This window comes from Oryzias latipes, chromosome 16 (assembly GCF_053564925.1).
Source record: "Oryzias latipes strain Hd-rR chromosome 16, Olatipes_Hd-rR_3.1".
NCBI classification, from domain to species: Eukaryota; Metazoa; Chordata; class Actinopteri; order Beloniformes; family Adrianichthyidae; genus Oryzias; species Oryzias latipes.
In genome coordinates this window covers 20,174,977-20,187,695 of record NC_136252.1, presented here as the reverse complement: position 1 = coordinate 20,187,695, position 12,719 = coordinate 20,174,977, and positions in this window count along the sequence as shown.

Genomic DNA, 12,719 nt, shown 5'->3' with positions numbered 1-12,719 from the left:
ATTGCTACAGAGAACACAAGGTAAATCTTAAATGCAAGCAATGTAAAAACACCACAGTGTGACAGAAAGGAAACAAAATAATTCATTATACATAAACAAGGAACTTAAACTTTCAGAGTTACATTACTAATTCAACTGACAAAACTAAACACAGGAGCTTTGCACCCTGTTTCAATAGATACAGAAAAAAGCACAAAACATGACATGTTGGTTATGCTCAAGGGAAAAACTCCACTTATGTCAAAATTCAGTTTGCTGCACTTTCCAAAGAGGAAATTTTATTCTGTGATAAGCTCTTGACATTTTGTGGCTAGAACCTAATTTCCCTCAGGATCCAAAACCATGAGAAATTATCCCACTCCTGTGTAAGACCTGACAGCCTCCAGTGGTCCCTGTTTTACCTGAAACAAACAGCAGCTAAAAATGTGGTGTTGTTTGGTGAAATTAGTTTATCTTTCCCTCACAATAAAGCAGACATGATCAATCTCTGTGTAGGCTCCATTACCACAGACTAACACTTTAGACTTTTACATTGTAAAATGTCATAAAACTGCTGGGTTTATTTTAGGACTGCTGCAACAGCTTTGCAAAGCATTTTAAACTCATTGGCTCTTTCTTTGCTCTTTGTTACAGATTTTCACCTGCAGCATTTTCTTCAGAATTGATCATAACCTTTTTTCCCTCTGGTTAAGCTCTATTAAAACAAGTGTACACGTATAATCTTGTAGAGTTTGACTAGATATACAAACAAATTGTACGCTTTTCAAATTCATATTACATTGGCAACGTTTCTGTGAAGAATAGTTAGAAACTGTCTTTAACTTTTATTACACTAATGGTTTAAACTTAATTCACTGAGAATGTATTGTCATCTCAAAATTATATTACATTTGAAGACAGCACAGCCAAGCTATTGTTTTCACAGTTTATTCTCATCCTCCCTTTTTTCTGTGCATGTGTGTTCTGCTGAGCAGGCCTCAGAGTTATCTTCGCTTTAGCCTTGGAGCTTCTCTCCAGCAGTAACCTGTGGGCCTGATTTTCACACGAGGTCCATCGGACGATCTTCTGAATATGCAAATGCAGGGTTTTTATACCAACCCCATCCCTGAGCTCGTTGGTTTGGACTTTGAATGCACCATGTTCATCTGTCTGTCCCGTTCGTGTTTGTACGAAGTAAAACCTAGACAAAAGATAAGTTTTGTCTCTGAGTCATCATTCATTATTTCTGTGTGCAAGAAACTGACGGGGTTACGAACTAATACAATACAGTCCTTTCTAGAGAATCCAGTTTCTTCACAGTTTCCTAATTTTTTATAACATGAAACAAGCTTGATTGTTCCCACTACTTTGTTCCTTTCATTGCAATGGAGAAACTCACCACAAGGTGGGAGTGTTAGCAAACCCACCAAAGCAGGACTTTCAGAGGAATCAGTCACACCAAAGTAATGGCTTCTTGGTTTCATATTATAAGTGGACATGATGGGATTCATGTGAGAAGTCAATCTACTTGATTCCTCATTAGCAGAATATTGCCATCTTAATAAATTGATTTCCCTTGTCGCCTCCTCCCTCCGTCTGCGTGATGATGAGGCCGGACAGCTGGGGGAAGACATTTACAGAGTGGTCTGGAGACTCTGAATCTTCCCCTATCCACATCTTAATACATACTAATTGCAGGAGGTGTGTGTTTCAGTGTGACTGTTGTGTGGCCGAGTGCGTTTGTGTATTTTGTGGGAATGATATGTAATTTACAACAGAGGACTTTTTTTTTTCCAGAGAGATGGTACCGACACTGATCCATGCAGATATTACACCATTTATCTCTGCACATGGGCTGTATCTCCTGTAGCTATTACTTGGCTCCTCTCCCTGTCAGCTGTGACAGCTCTCCTTCGCTTCTCCTCTCCTCCCCCTTTTTTTCTCATCTCTTTCCTCACTCCAATCAGTCATTTTTAACTTTATCCAAAGCTCCTTAAAGAAAAATGTCCAACCTATCTGTTTTAAAAAGAGAAAAAAGTCACCAAAATCATTGTGGGGTGGAAATATTTTTCCTCTTCTGCCATGACTGTCATAGGAGTGAATTTATGGCAGCAGAATTGTGAAATAACGGAGGTTGCAAGTGCACTCGTTTGCATATAATTCCTCTTTAACAGTCCCAAGAGGAAGGTGAGAACCTTTTAATAACTCCTTCCATTCACCTCCATCCTCATTAAGCGATCTGGTTGAGTAAAAATAAAGGCATCTACAGATGGGCTGTTGAGAGGATTGATCTCAGCTGAGAAAAATAGAAAGTGAGGGGGCTGCAGTTTTTCCAGGGACTTGCTGGAATCTCCTCTCCCTCCCTCTCCAGAGCTTTGCTCCAGAATTTGACACATCAAGAAGCCTGTTATAGTGTCATTAGTGCAACTGTTCCACCGAGGACAAATGATTCTGTGGGTTAAGATGAGTTAATCACCTGCCAGTCAAACCTCATCAAGCTGCCTCTGCAGACGAGCTGCTGTACAAATCTCATCATATCAACAGAATCTGAATTAAACAGATGCAGAGAAGGAGAAAGAAGGAGGTGACAATGTGCCCCGGATGGAGGGACAATCTGGGAGAGCGGCCATGGAGTAAGACGGAAGTGGCGCTGCACGGCTCCTGTTTGACACTAAGCAGCACAAATGTAATGTCCTAAAAGGCCATCAAAGTCAATAAACTTCCTAATGTGCTTAAACCAATTACATTGTCCAGAGAGGAGAAGAGTGCATGCAAGATATTAACCTCAGTAACCCGCTCTATCTGGCCCATAATTAAATTATCCTCACATCCTCATACAGGCATGCATAAACACACACACAAGCCACATCCGCAGCCCCGCACTGGTCCATGTTCATGGGAAGCATTTGAAGAGTGAAAGTTCAAGAGCAGTTAAAAAGTGGAAATTATGTGGGATTTTTTTGGTTGTGTGTCCCACAGCATTCAGGCTTCCACAGGATTTCATCAGAAATGCTATGACTCCTTTTATAAAGCACTCATAGACTGGAGAGAGAGACATTAAATGATAATTAACTCTTTCACTGCTCCCCCACAGGGCTGTCAAGACCAGAGTTCTGCCCAGATAGAAATTATTTTTTACCTCTGAATGCTGCAGCTCTGTAGGAACATGTTTGTGTTCTACAGATGCAGACCTTTGAGATATTTTTCTGCTTTAGGTGTATCAGAGGCAAATGATACGGAGGAAATTAGGCTGTGGGAAAGCAGAAGTCTTAGTCATAAAACCACACTACAAAGACCACTCCAGTTTTTCTATTTTTCAATTGATCTGTCTTCCATTTCTTTCAAATTGTTTTTTTAGGTTCAGCTTCACTTGCTGTGTTGATTTGTATAGTTTTTCTGACTTTCCAAAAGGCAAACTTGAAATTTCAAACTGCACAAATGTTTTTGAAAAGGGAGACTTGGTTAAAACAACACATTCAGATCAAAGCTATTGGATATGTAGGTTTATTTCAACCAATCAAAGACAACAATACAAGAAGACAAACAAGAGATGTAAACATCCATACATAGATATATCAAACTTTGGATGATTAGCCGTGACTTGACTGGAAAAAAAAAAGTAAGACATTTATATTTATAAATCCACATAGGCATGTCAATGATTTCATTATGATTACTAATGATCATAAATAGACATGTGTACTTCTACCTACAGAACATGACGCATTGAATTAATTAAATGCAAAGTTTGCCAACAAAAAGTTTAACTATATGCATGAAAAGAGTGATCAAAAAGGATTCTGGCAAGCAAAGAATGTCTGAAGAAGGAGATATAAATGTTAACTTTTTTCTTGTTTATCCTTTTATTACTTATTAAAAAAATCGGACATCATTTAGAAAAATCTTACTTCATTTCTCATAATTTTTTTAATTATTATTTTTTTCTAAAGCTTTGACCGAAATAAAATTGATGCAAAGAAGGAAAGAAAGTCTGTTTTCTGTTACAGGTCTATTTGAAATCCAGTACCAGAAATTGTTGAAACAAGCAACATAATATTTAGACTTTTTGCTTGTATTTCTTCAAATAAATACATTTTTCTCCAAAAACCATTTGTTCTTTTTTCGTTTGTTACCTTATCTCTCCTAGTTTTTTCTCTCGTTTCATCTTTCCCAGAGTTTTGACCTTAAAAAAATATTAAAAGGAGAGGAAAAACATTTTTAAAAGTATTTTTATCAGGTAAAAAAACAAGATGAAGACTAAGAGCAGTAGTTTTAAAGAAAATGTCTAACGTCACTAATGTTGCTGAATTCATCACCCATAATAATGGGTAATATCCAAGAAACACAAGGAAAATCAAGATAAAAATAGTGTCTTTCCTGTTTTTTCTGTTTTTGCCTAGTTTCCAGGTTTCCTCTTTGGTGTTAGTGTACACACACGCACAGTAAATTTCATTTACTCCTTTGTCCTCCTCCTTCCAGCCTCTCTTTGCTTTATTAGTTAGATTCATATTCAAATAGTAATGTTCAGGTACTAAAACTAATATGCCCTTTAAGCTGATTTAATACCATTTAATAGATGTCAAGCAAAATGTTATTTGCAGAGGTAGGGACATCTTGACACTTTAGACCCTAATTATTGCTTCCTAAAATAACTGCGCCCTTAAGCCTTGGTGTTCTGGGCCAGATGGAGTTTTTTTTTTCTTTCTCAGCATCTGAGCCATTTTTTGCACTTGGATTGGGCTGCATACTAATTTTGTATTCCTAGATGGCACCTATTTGCCTAAATTTTTGCAGATGTGTTGGAATCGTTACATGTTTTTTATATACTTCTCTCTTGAGAATTTAGTGGTGCTGCCTTGGGCCAAAATAAGAAAAAGTTGGTAGTTGTGAGTAGGATTGCACTGAAGGAGATGCTTTGCGTGGGTGTGTGTGCTTGTGTGTGTGTTAGGTGAGTTTTATCTGTCTCTGAGTGCATTGTTTATCATGCTGGGGAGGATTTCATTGCTGTGAAAAAAAAAAGTACCAGTATCGGCTGTCTGGAAAAAAGATGTTAGCCCATCAGCAGACTGTCAACCACAAACTAATAATACTCAGCGATCAACTACCCAGGAAAAAGTATTTTTTCCCAGTCTTCTGCACCACTCTCTTCCATCCACCTGCATATGCATGCATATACAAGAACACAATCTGCATACAAATACAGCTGTATGCAAGCTTTTTTACATGGGCAACAATTTGTCACCCAGTAGTGTTTAAGCTTTCATGAAGAGCAGTATTGGAGTATTAAGTTGAGAATTGAACACAACCGGATTGAACTGTTGCAAACCCAGCAGGAATTGCATCTTGAGCCACAATACAGCACGTAAGCACTTTTTGAAAATCCATGCACACGACCTTGCAGGAAAATCTCATGCTAATGAATGCTGAACGACAAAAATAGTTACATCTGAGCAAACCTGACTTTAAATGATGCATTCTTGCAGGTTTGGGAAGATTTTTGTGCTAATAGGGACGATATTAATCAGTTTAAATAAAGGTGTATCTATGATTTACTAGGCTGCTGTTCACTGCTGGAAAAACCGTACCTCCTCACAGCACCGTGGCAAATTAAGGTTGAGAAATTTAATGAAAAGTGTTGCATTAGCTTGCAGCTTACGATTTGCATGAGAATTGTAATCATTTCTGGGAGGATGTCATCTTCTGTGCTGCTTTCCAGCAAACACACTGATTGTTATCACTGACAGAGGGCTACAAGTGATGATTGGCGCAACAGCATTTCAGCTTGACTTCATTTGTTCGAGTTAAAGACATAATCTGTGGAGGAGAACTTAATATGTGACACCAATTAACCTCCTGAGTCTCAGGGTGCTTTATGGTCGAATAAATAAGTAAAAAATGAAGCATGTGATTACCTTAAGAGTGTTAGAAGAAAAGGGTCAGGGTGCTTTTGCAAAGTCAGTGAGTCTGTGTGTCTCACAATTTTGTGCACAGGAGTATGGATGCAAAACATTCCTGGTTGACTTGCTAAGTGTAGAATTAGTAACACATTTATCAGCAGACCATTCAGTGACTCTCAGAAAGTGATGAAGAAAATATTAAAGAAAAACTACTTTTCACAAAATAAATGATAAAGGACTTTTCACAGTAATAGTTATTGGCAAATCATGCTAGGGAAAAAATGTTGCATATTGTAAAAGAGACACCTGAATCCACTTCACGTGTTGCTCAACCATAACACCAAAATTATTTTGATTGATAATACGGTTAAAGATGACTCAAATGATTATGTCGTTTTTCATTTTGTGGGAGTTTGTTGTCTCACTTTGTAGTTTTCAACACTGTTATTGTTTTGTGTGTGATTTGTATTTTTGTCATTCACAACACATGGTGGGGGGTGAAGAGGCACACCACGACAACTTCAGGTGAGGAGAGAGATCCTAATTGATGTTGGTGCAGGATTTTATGACATCATAGAATAATAACTTGGAGATTCTTGTGAAAACATTATGATTTTAATTAAAGTGTATAATGTGAAGTACAGAAGGAGTTCCACAAAGAGTAAAAATAAATACATCTAACCTGCTTGTCTTTCTCTGATTTAAACAGGATATTTTCAGGATTTCCTAAAGCTGAGTTGCTGGCATTAAAACCCATTTCTGTATCAGGTGTGCATACAGCCTCTCTGAGCAGAACCACAGAGATTTTTGCTTGTTCTGTTATTTGCATAGAGTATTTTTGTGCTCTACTCTTGAGTTTTTCATGTTGTTCCTCTTCTGCACCACTTCTCTGTTAGTAATCTTTGTGTCTGTCAATCATCCACTCTTCGTTTTTTTCCAGGGTTCCTTGCTTTGTGTTGTGTATTAACCAGTTTATCCCTTCTTCTGCATATTTGCTGTCTTTTATCATTGCTTCAGAACATATTTTTATTTTACAGGTTTTTGGTGTGTATTTTTTTTTTTTTTTGCTTGTGCAGAGTCTTAGTTTGTTTATTAAAATTTATTTTTGAGTTTAGCCTGAAGTCACCCGCTTGAGTCCTTCACCACACATTTGATAATATGAGGAAAAATCTTCTGCCGTAGCCTTGGGGAATGAAGAGGCAGTTGAGTAAAGTGTGTATGTGTAGATAATTTATCAACATAAAAAAAGGCTATTGTTCTATGTGTTTCTTAGAGCAAAACTGACAATGGGGAGCCAGGCAAAACACTTTCCCTAAATGAAACTGGCTTTCTCATATTTGCAGGAGGAAATATGAAGTGTGAGACAAAGCCATAGAATAATAATGAGAACTCATGTGCCAGAGAAAATGGGAAAGAAAAGAAAAAAAACGTTTTTCAAAAAGGGATCATTTAGGAAACCTCTGCATTGGCACAACTTTACCTCGGATAAAGAAACTTCCAAGAGTTTCCAATCCGTATGTGTTGGAACCATCTAGACAAAAACACACAGTTCCTGTCAAGCAATGATGGGCTACACCCCATGTTGTCACACCACAGAGCACAATAAACAGTGTCCACCTAACTGTCCTCCATCACAGCGAATGCGCTTGTACACTTTAGGCCAGCACACATGCAGACACGGCCACACCACTCCCAGTCAGAGTCATGCTGAGATGCTAGACAGTCAGCGTGGAGACAAATGGAGGAGGTAAATAGGGGTGTCACGGCAGTGTGATAGAATGAGGCAGAAAAAAATTCATCCTGTGTTTCCTTTCGCCTCTGTCCCCCTGCTGACAGCTTCCTGAAATAGGACTTTCTGTGTCTGTATATTCCAATATGGATACCCGTATGCGTGGAAAATATGCGTTTCTTTTTTAATACTTTGTTGCTTTCTTTTTTGTTTTTGTGTGAACCTTTTTGCCTCCTATGAGTGTTTCTCCTTGTGTGTTGTGTGTCTCCTCAGTTCTCGAAGTAGGATGAAGGCAGTCAATGTAAGGGAGATAACAGACTGAGAAATGAGAAAAAAAGAAAGTCGGAACTCTCCTGGGTTGAAGTAACATCTTTCCTGATTCGTTTTCATGTTCAGCTCTGACTTGAACTAAAATCCCATCGGGCCACCGGTCAGTAAAGTGTTATTAAATCCCACAAAAATATTTGTCTGTCTTCTGAGCTGCTGATACCTAAGGGTAATCATGTAATGTATCTGCTGGAGGCACACAAGACCTTGTGTTAGAAGTGCTAGGAGTTTAGTGTATTTTTCTTGGCTTTGCCGCCGCTGGGACATGTTTTGGTCATCCAAAAGGTGTTTGCATGAAGGAAATAAACAAAAGGAAAAAAACTTCAGACAATCTGCCTGAGGCAAGAACGTATCAGTGGTTAAGCCAGCATTTAATATTCCATCTCTTGCCACTTTAAAAAAAAATCAGGTTTAGTCCAATGATGTGGACTAAAAGATGTTGTCAAGAAACCCTTATATTTTGGCGTTGCTATTTTGGCGATGTAATGGAGCAGCCACTGCTAAATGAAATATTTGAATTTTGAAAGTTCCTTTAAAATCAGTATGAAAAACAGATGATTTTGGCTTTGCACAAACCATTTGGCTATGAATCTGAAGTCTGAATAAAAGCTGTTTTGGAATGAAGTGGTTTAAAAAAAACAATGGGAAAGACTGATGGGATGCATGTGGGAACTTGTTTTGTGTTGTTGTTGCAGCTCTGACAAATTTCTATGAAACTAGAAGACAGCCAACACAATGCCTTAGTCACACGCAACTGCATGGGGGTTTAACCTGTATGGGTGCTGAGGGTTTTAGGATTGTCTGGGCCTGTAGAGAGAAAGACAGGCATCTTAAGGGGAGGCCATGTGTGTGGCTCATGCGGGCACCTTAAGGGATGCCATAACAATGGAACATACCATTGTGGGGTGTTTGGTAAGTGTATTGTGAAGTATTTGTAAAGACAATGTAAGTTACGTGTACTTTTGGCGTACGAGTGATGGTACACGGGCTATACTGACTGTGCTCAAGTGCTGCAGGCACGGGGTATGCAGGTGATAGGTAAGTGCCCATAAGATACTCACACAAACTACCCTCTGATTGTCTAGTTCCCTCATTTCTAAGTCAGGCTGAACGCACGGAGTGCTCAAGGAGTGCACACTTATCACTTGAACAGCACTAACGGCCCGTTGTGCAGTGTGCAGGTTTTGGGGTGGGTGAAAATATGAAAAATCTCTACAACATGTCTGTGTCTCACCCACTTTACCCCTACTTACCCCTCACATGTGGTTTAGATGTTGACTACAACCTGTTGCATGCAGCACGCAAAAAAATGTATCTGAAGAAAAACAGCTGTGTGAACATTTTCCCTCTACAGGCTCACTAAGCTGTCTACAATGTTTGCTTATGACCAAGTCATGAGCAAACATTGTTGGTTTGATTTGTGCAAAATGTGTATATAAGTAAGAGTGACATTATGAATGGGGAGTCATATTTAGTCGAGTAAACACGAAGCCTTCCTGTCATTAATCTGGTTTGTGTTTTGTGTGTGCTAAAATTTCAGGTGGTGGAGAGACTTTGCAGAATTAAATCAAGTTTTATTGCTCAAACTAATTATAGAGCTGCAGATTCTTTTGTGTGTTTAATGCTTTGGTCAAATGTAGCTTATCATATAAACTTCCAATGTGTTCATGAAAAACTGGACGCCTGCGTTCTCCACTCCTGAATCTTTGCCAACGGGCCTTTCCTGTAAAAGTAAAGACAAGCCAGAACAAGCTGTTCTCTTTCTCAGCTTTCTCAGCTTCCATTTTTCTCTCCCTCTTATTCTTGCCTCTTTCTTGGATAAAGACCCTCCTACTCTGCAGCTCTTCAAAGCTTATGTGGAGTGATTAGAATTAAAGTATTACAGTTTAAATGGAGGATTTGGGAGTGATCATGATGGAGGGAAAACTGTAATCCAAACACTCCTCCCCAGGATTCATGAAACTTAAACCAGATTCTCTTTTTCACCCACTTCTTATACTGAAAAGTATGTTGTTGTGGAAATAGTACAATTGTCCCCTTTAGGCACAAATATTTCTTAATTTACCAAAAAGCACCATGATTTTGGTTGGATAAAAGCAACATGTATATGAGATATAGTTGCAGTGCTTGACATTGTGATCATGAAATAAAATGATTTTTTTAAACCATTTTATTAACATGAAATGTTTATCAATATTCAGGCAGAGTTTTTTAAAGTCATTGCGATACGTATCGTTTCTCAGTCTTGCCAATACACACCCCTACTTCATACACATCAATTATCTCCTTTTTGCCTTCACAATTATTTTATGAAACCTTGTCAACATGTTAAACCTCATCATCTCCGTGTCACACAGCAACTACACTCTGCAGTCATACCACAGTCTTTCTGACACTCTCCCTCTATTTCATTTAGTCGCCACCATCTTTTGCGAACATATTTTAACAAAGGCCTGTGTGCAGGTAACGCTTACAAAGGTCTAATGAACTGCTGCTAAGCAAAGGAGAGATAAAAGAACACATACACACACGCACACACACATGCGCCTGCTTATGCAGACGCTCACAGCTTGTATAACCCTTACAGTTGCACAGGACAAGAGAATCAAAGAGCTACCGGAGGGCTCATGTTTTATTCTTAAACTGAGAAGAGTTACAACAATTTAATGATTTCAGGCGAAGCCCCAAGTGCTGAGATAAGCCCTAACACTTTCAGCATTTGCAAGAGTGTACACACTGTGTTTATCCTCCTCCCCACCCACCTATTCAATCTCTGTCCTGTTAGAAGCTGCATTAACCTATGGTCTCTCTGCTCTTCTGATCAGTACACCCCCATTAACTCTCATTAAATTTCATTATCACCTTTGCAAGAGTTGTAACAGCTTGTTTTATCAAATTTCCTGTAATCATTTTGTGGATATTTGCACTATAATTGATGCATGAGTATGCAGCTCTTATTTAGGTAATATTAGTTGTAGCTTGGAGTGAAAAACGTTTTTTGCATTTGTCAGATAATGGAGCCACATCTGTCGTCTGCGCTGTTAAGAAAATTAAGACAAATAAAACTGACCTAAAAGGAAGCGCTAAAATGACAGCATGGCACAAAAGTCAACTATAATTATACATGGCTTTCAAAATGAAATATTCAACAGTACGTGGTCATGAAGATAAAATATTTAGTTTGTACTGCAAGGACTTCTGTTGAAAAGGGGGATTTGATGTTGTATAGGGATACCCGGAAAAATGTGAAATAAAATAGTGAAGAAGAAAATACAGAAAAAGCAGTGAATGATGTCATCTTAGACAAAATGAGGCAGCAGAAGAAGCTGAAGTTGTCTCTTGGCTGACAAGAGTCAGCCTTTAATAAATGTGCTAAGCAATTTATAATCATGTTTATTATTTGTTTTACTTGTGAAAAGCTTTCTTTGAAAAGGATCTTTTGCTACATGTTTTATTTGTGTATGTGTGTTTTTCTGCCATTTAAAGCCATAGATGACTCACCCGTTCAAACTTGAAAAAACTGCTGGGCAGTCATTGTTGCTTCCATTTTATGTAGTTTCACTTCTTGGTTCTTGGGTTGGATTAGTTAGTTGGATTAGATTAGTTCTTTCGAAATAAAAAAAAAAAAAAATATATATATATATATATATATATATATATATATATATGTAGTAATAGTAAGTTTTCTTCATAACAATGTTAGTCTAAGATGAAAAAAATATTGACATTCGTTTTTTTGGAAGAAAAAAACCCCACCTGTCACTGTCATAAATTTGTAAAACGCACACACATATTAAACATGCTGTTGCTGTATTATATAGAATTAATTATCAACAATTTTGTACTCAACTTGTACTCAATGCAGCAAGTCGTCATTAAAAATGAATGAAAATAGATGAGTTTTTCTCCTTTTAAAGTTTTGAAAATTAGGTAAACTGCCGCCAAAAGCGTTTTTTACATTTCTTTGAAGCAGCCATTGAGAAATGAGCAGGAGAACCCCTTCTTATGCCCATGGTGGAATGATAATGAACTACAGGAAAAAAAAAAACTTGGACCAGGTTAAATTCAATGCACTTTTAAAGGGTCATAGAAAATCAGCTTTTTTGATCTTCTAAGTGAATTATAATGTTTATTACTCCTTGCCTGGAGCACCGCCCCCAGGCTGTCAGCACTGGCTAACACACACACCGAATTTCTGGTAGTAGTGCTAGTGGTAATCGACAAAAACTCTTTTCCTTTTATATGCACAAAATGTACATCCATCTTTGTAAAAATTTGGACATTGTTTGCATGGTCAAAACACAGACACGCTGCCAAGGCCGGCTCTAGGTTGACGTCATGAAATGGGCAGCAGCCACAAGGAGAAAAGGCAGTGCCTCAGAGATCCAGTCATTTTACATCCGGGTCAGAAAATGAGCTGCAAAAATAACTCATATTTCATTTAAACATTGTTCTTTAGTGTGCCAAAGGTAATAAATTATCATTCATATTGATATAGTTTACTCTGAAAGGCTTAAGAAATGCATGATTATAGACCCTTTAACCCTTGTGCTATCTTAGATGACCCCACCCTCACATTGACGCGTTATTCCTACCATGACAAAGGTGAATAAAGGTGGAAAGATTTCATGTAATCCATGGACACCAGTGAACATCACAAATCATTGAAGAAGAAAGGTTCAGCGCACTGTCTAGTGGTTCTAGATGACCCAACTCCCAATGTTGAAGTGCCTGGGATGGCACATGGGTTGCTGAAAGTTTTGATCACGCTAATGAGAAAGGGGTTC